At 38.1% G+C, this 6,585-nt stretch overlaps 1 non-coding gene across 1 annotated transcript; it reads left to right on the forward strand.

Annotated features, from left to right (window-relative positions):
- The first annotated feature begins 5,210 nt into the window (after positions 1-5,210).
- On the forward strand, positions 5,211-5,317 carry LOC138172477 (U6 spliceosomal RNA). Its single transcript, XR_011171127.1, has one exon. It is a non-coding gene; the product is annotated as a U6 spliceosomal RNA (small nuclear RNA).
- The last annotated feature ends 1,268 nt before the right edge of the window (positions 5,318-6,585 follow it).

Raw genomic sequence — 6,585 nt, forward strand, 5'->3', positions numbered from 1 at the left:
GTCTCTGCATTTTAAGTCCATCCCCTCTCTGGCAGGAGAGTGGCATATTCAGTCTTCTAGACTTGTGGTTTATCATTACATTGTTCAGAGTTCTAAAGTCATTCATGTATGATTTTCTCCATGATGTTATTGTTATTGTGTAAATTGTTCTCCCAATTCTGCTCACTTTACCCTGTATCTGTTCATAGAAGTCTTCCTAGTTTTCCCTGAAACATCACAATTTTATGGCATACACACAAAAAAGGGAGGCTATGGATAGAACAAGCACCAAATAACGTAACAAAAAACAAAAATGATTATTTTTGCTTGTTTTTAAAAAATTGTTTGTTTTTAGTTTTCAACATTCATTTCCACAAGATTTTGAATTACAAATTTACTCCCCGTCTTTTCCCTACACCCACCCCAAAATAGTGAGCCTACTGAATATCCTTTCCCCCAATATTATATCTCTCTTATATCCTCCCCCATACTCCCTCTAACTTTATAGTAGGGCTAGATGGATTTCTATACCCAAGTACCTGTATATCTTATTTCCTAGTTGCATGTAAAAAACAATTTTTTATTTACATTTTAAAAATTTTTTTATAAGCAATTGGGATTAAGTAACTTGCTCAAGGTTACATGGCCAGTTATTTCTGGGTGTGGTGCTAAGTATCTGAGCCCAGATTCGATCCCCAGGTCATCCCGACACTGGAGCCGGTGCTCTTACTTGCTGTGCTACCTGGCCACCCCTACATTTGTTTTTAAAACTTTGATTTCCAGATTCTTTCCCTTCTTCCCTCCTCACCTGCCCCCACTGGGAAGACAAGCAATTCAATATAGGCTGTACATGTGTAGTTATGCAAAATGTTTCCATAATAGATACATTGTGAAAGACTAACTATATTTCCCTCCATCCTATCCTGCCCCCCACTTATTCTATTTTCTATTTTGACCCTGTCCCTTTTCTTTCTTTTTTTAAAGCAATTGGGGTTAAGTAACTTGCTCAAGGTTACATGGCCAGTTATTTTGTGTGGGTACCAAGTATCTGAGGCTGGAACTGATCTCGGATCTCCCAATGCCGGGGCTTGCTCTCTTACTCACTGCACCGCCTGGCCACCCCTGACTCTGTCCCTTTTCAAAAATGTGTGATGCTAACTACCCTCTCCCCCAGTCTGCCCTCCCTTCTATCATCCCGCCTCTTATCCCTTTTTCCCCTACTTTCTTGTAGGGTAAGATACCTAATTGAGTGTGTATGTTATTCCCTCCTTAAACCAAATTCAATGAGAGAAGGAGAAAGGGAGAGATAAAATAGGATAAATTATCTCATATAAAAGAGGTAAGAGAAAACTGTTACAATGGAGTAGAAGAACAGGAATATGAAAAGGAATGGATCAACCTTACTCTCATTGAATTCCTCTCTTCCCTCTTAATTTTATTTTTTAGAAATCATCCCTTCCTATTCAACTGATCCTGTGCCTTCTGTCTATGTATACATGTACACACATATACACACACTCACATATATATTTATACACACATACACCCTTGTATGTATACATATATATGCATGTATACATATATACATATACCCTACAACTATCCTATCATACTGAGAAAAGTCTCATGAGTTAAAATTATCATTTTTTCATGTAGGAATGTAAAGAGTTTGACTTTAATAAGTTCCTTATGATTTCTTTTCCCTGTTTACCTTTTTATGCTTCTGTTGCTTCCTGTATTTGAAAGTCAAATTTTCTGTTCAGTTCTGGTTTTTTCATCCAGAATACTTGAAAGTCCTCTATTTCACTGAATGACCATATTTGAAGCATCATACTCAGTTTTGCTGGGTAAGTGATTCTTGGTTTTAATCCTAGATCTTCTGACCTCTGGAATATCATATTCCAAGCCCTTTGATCCCTTAGTGTAGAAGCTGCTAGATCTTGTGTTATCCTGATTTTGTTTTCACAGTACTCAAATTGTTTCTTCCTGACAGCTTATGATATTTTCTCCTTGACCTGGGAGCTTTGGAATCTGTCTATGATATTCCTAAGAGTTTTGTTTTTGGAATCTTTTTTTCAAGAGGTGTTAGTGAATTCTTTCAATTTCTATTTTGCCCTCTTGTTCTAGAATATCAGGACAATTTTCCTTGAGAATTTCTTGAAGGGTGATTTCTAGGCTCTTTTTTTTTTTGATAATGGCTTTCAGATAGTTCAATATTTTTTAAATTTTCTCTCCTGGATATATTTTCCATGTCAGTGGTTTTTCCAATGACAAATTTCACATAGCCTTCTATTCTTTCATTTGTTTGGATCTGTTTTTATAGTATTTTGATTTCTCATAAAGTCATTAGCTTCCATTTACTGTAATCTAATTTTGAAGAAATTATTTTCTTCAGTGAGTTTTTGAAATTCTTTTTCCATCTGAGCAATTCTATTTTTTAAGGCATTCTTCTCCTCGTTTTTTGGGCCTCTTTTGCCATTTGAGTTAGTCCATTTTTTTAAGGTGTTATTTTTTTTTAGTGTATTTTTGGGTCTCCTTTAGCAGGCTGTTAATTCACTTTTCATGATTTTCTTGCATTATTCTCATTTCTCTTCCCAATTTTTCCTCAGCTTCTCTTACTTTGTTTTCAAAATCCTTCTTGAGCTCCTCCATGACCTATAACCAATTCATATTTTTCTTGGAAGCTTTTGATGCAGGAGTTTTGACTTCGTTAACTTCTCCTAGTTCCATGTTTTGATCCTTTTTGTCCCCAAAAAGGATTCTGTGGTCTGATTGTGCTTCCTCTGCTTGCTCATCTTGCCAGTTAATTACTTGATTTTTGAGCTCTTTGCCATGGTAGAACTCTGCTTCCAGTGGAGAGAGCTTTGTCCCAAATTGCTGGTGTTTTGCACATGTTGACAGAAGTCTGAGGAGGGTGCCCTCTCTACAGCCACCACAAGCTCTGGTATACTGGTGTTTCTCACTCCAGGACCATTGCCCAAGACAGTGACCCAGATTCAAGCATGTCAAAGCTAGGGCAATTACCCTCTGAATGCCTCTGAATGGTCACTTGGTCTCCTTATGATCTGCAGGGCAGGAATTCTGCAAGCAGCCATGTGGCAGCAGGTGCAGCTGTGGTACCTCAGCCACCTCTCACTTGGGGGCAGTGCTGGACTGTACTCTTCCATCACCCAGCTCCAATAGAGTTCCCCATTGACCCTTTACTTTCTCTTTTCCACTTATGGATTGAGAAGTCTGGAAACCACCACAGCTGCTGGTGATTCACTCTCCTGTTCTAGCCAGTCTGTGCTGCTGGTCAGGGCCTCCTTGGGTATGGGCTCACACAGTTCACATGGAACTGTGCTAGGCTCTCAGCTTGGTGTGATAGACTCTTCCTGTCAGTTTTCCAGGCTGCCTTCAGTGGGATATTTGTTTCTGTCTGTCACTTTGTGGGTCCTCCTTCTGCTCCACCATCTTGCCTCCACCCCCTGCACCAAGGATTTCAAAGGAGTCCCTTGGGGCAGTGCGAAGGAAGGGGAAGGAACATTACATCTGACCCTTGAAGGATAGGAAAGGATAAAGAGAGATTTAAATAGGCTTTGAATAAGCAAAAAACAGAGGCAGGTCACCAAACCATCAACCCTAAGGTCTAGGTTATTCACTTTACTCAGTGCTGGCAAATCTGCAGCTGTAGGATAACAACTAAACTCTATAGGTCTGCATTGAAAAGTCCTTTGTAGGGGCGGCTGGGTGGTGCAGTGAGTAAGAGGACCAGCCCCAGAGTTGGGAGGACCCAGGATCGGTTCTGGCCTCAGATACTTAACACCCACACAAAAAAACTGGCCATGTAACCTTGGGCAAGTTAAGTAAAAGTTCTCTGTAAGTTTTTCCCCATCTTGCCTTCTAACTCATAGTTCTCCTCTCCAGCCCAGTGGGATACTTCACTATCCTCCCAACCTTTTTTTGTGGATGTTCCCACAGCTCTTATCCTACCTGGGATGTCCTCTTAACTGCTACCTTCTCCCTCCATCTACCATTGCATCTTCAAGACTCAACTTAAATCTCATTTACTCTGGCAGGTCTTTACTGACCACTTCAACCCACTCTGACTGCCCCTATCTACAAACTCATAATTGCCCTCCTCTGTATCTTATATACTACTTCCTTGTACCCATTTCATTCTGAAGAAGGAATTATCTACTGTAAACTGACCATGGAACTCTGGGACTGGGACTTGTCCTCTAATGATGACCAGAGACTCAACAATAGCATGGAGGGGTGTATGAACAATGAGGACCTTGTACAAAAGCATATTATTTAGCCCTCTGTTCCCACATTCTCTCCACTTCCAAGATCTTTTCCTTGATCTAGGTTCCCATGATTCACCTAGATTGTTGCAATGACCTCTTATCTGGTCTCAGATTTCTCCCATGCCAATACATCCAACACATAGCATGACCTTTCCCTCATTTGATCCCCCTCCTCAGTATTCATGCTCTCTTAAGACTCTTATCTCTATCTGCCTTGTAGCTTTATTTCATCTTATTTAGTCTCTCTCTTATTCCCTCAAATCAGATCCTAGAGGGCAGGAAACAGTTCTTATTCATGTTTGTATCTTTTCCAAGTGCCTAACATCTGGTACCTTGCAAATAAGAATGTAGTCAATGTTTGCAGAATTGAAAAAAAATTTAATTTAGAGTTGAGAGAAGATCATAATATGGATGGCTTTGAATGCCAGACTAATGAGTTTGGGCTTTATCTTGTAGGATGTATAATGTCACTGAAAGGTTCTGAGTAGTGAAATGATGTAACCACAGCTTTCTTGGCTTCCTTCAAGGGTGAGAATAGATACCACCTCCCATGGGAAGATCCATTTCTGAATCTATCTCACTGCCAGTGTTCTGTCCCTTCTCGAAAATTAATTTTTAAAATACATTTATTTAATATTTTATTTTCCCCAATTACATGTAAAAACAATTTTTAATATTTAATTTTTTTATAATATTGAGTTCAAATTCTTTCCCTCCTTCATTGAGAAGACAAGCAATTTGATACAGGTTATATATGTGCAGTCATGAAAAACATTTCCATATTAGCCATGTTATGAAAGAAAACAGAGACCAAAAAACACCCCCAAGAAAAATGAATCAAGTTTAAAAAGTATATTTCCATCTACATTCAGACTCCATCAGCTGTTTCTCTGGAGATGGATAGTATTTTTCATCATAAGTCCTTTAGAATTGTCTTGGATTGTGCTTGCTTTGGCAGCACATATTCTAAAATTGGGACAATACAGATAAGATTAGCATGGCCTCTGCATAAGTACAACACTTAAATTTGTGAAACATTCCATATTTTTAAAGGGACCCATATGTACAAAAATATTTATAGAAGCTATTTTTGTGGTGACAAAGAACTGGAAATCAAGGGGATGCCCATCAAATGGGGAATGGCTAAACAAATTGTGGCATATGGATGTAACGGAATACTATTGTGCTGTAAGAAATAAGGAGAAGGACTCCATAATAACCTGGGGAGATGTATATAAACTGATGCTGAGTGAGGGGAGCAGAACCAGGAGAACATTGAACACAATTAGAGACACATTTTGTCTATGATGACTAACTTTGATAGATTGGGCTCCTCTCAGCAATACAAGGTTATAAGACAACTCTGAAAGACTAATGATGGAAAGGACTATCCAACAACTAGAGAAAGAATTACAGAGTCTGAATGTAGATTGAAGTAACATCTTTACTCTTTTTCTTTTTTTGTTTTATTTTGTTCCTTCTTTTTCATTGTTCATTCTTTTGGTTATAGTCCTTCTTTACAACTTGACTAATGTTTAATGTGAAAGTATTTGTAGAACCCATATTGGATTGCATGCTGCCATGGTGGGGGGAGGAGAAAGGGGGACAAAATTTGTAATTCAGAAGCTTGTGGAACTGAATGTTGTAAACTAAAAGTAAATTAATTAATTAATTAATTTTAAAAAGAGTTCTCTTGGATCATTGTGTTGCTGAGAATAGCTAAGTCACTCACAGTTGATCATTGTACAGTATTTCTGTTATCGTGTCCAATGTTCTCCTACTTCTGCTCATTTCACTTTGCATCAGGGCATGGAATTCTTGGTTTTTCTGAGAGCATTCTGCTCATAATTTTTTGTAGAACAATGATATTCCAGTACAATCATATACCACAGCTTGTTCAGCCATTCCCCAATGGATGGGCATCCCCTCAATTTTCCAATTATTTGTCACTACATAAAACTGATATAAATATTTTTGCACATATATGTCCTTTTCCTTTTTTAAAATTTCTTTGGGATACAGACCTAATAGAGATGTTGCTAGGTCAAAGGATATTCATGAATTTTATAGCCCATTGAGCACAGCTCCGAATTGCTCTCTAGAATGGTTGAATCAATCTATAACTCCACCAATAATATGTTGGCATCTCAATTTCCCCACATTTCCTCCAACATTTGTTATTTTCCTTTCTATCATATTATCCAATCTGATAAGGGGGGGGGTTCTTCAGAATTGTTTTAATTTGCATTTCTCTAATCAAGAGTTTTTTTTTTTTTACTTTTACTAGAGATAGCTTTGATTACTTCATCTGAATATT

This window comes from Petaurus breviceps, unplaced genomic scaffold (genome assembly GCF_028583685.1).
Source record: "Petaurus breviceps papuanus isolate PSGF00001 unplaced genomic scaffold, PetGlider_PUasm1.0 549, whole genome shotgun sequence".
Lineage (NCBI taxonomy): Eukaryota > Metazoa > Chordata > Mammalia > Diprotodontia > Petauridae > Petaurus > Petaurus breviceps.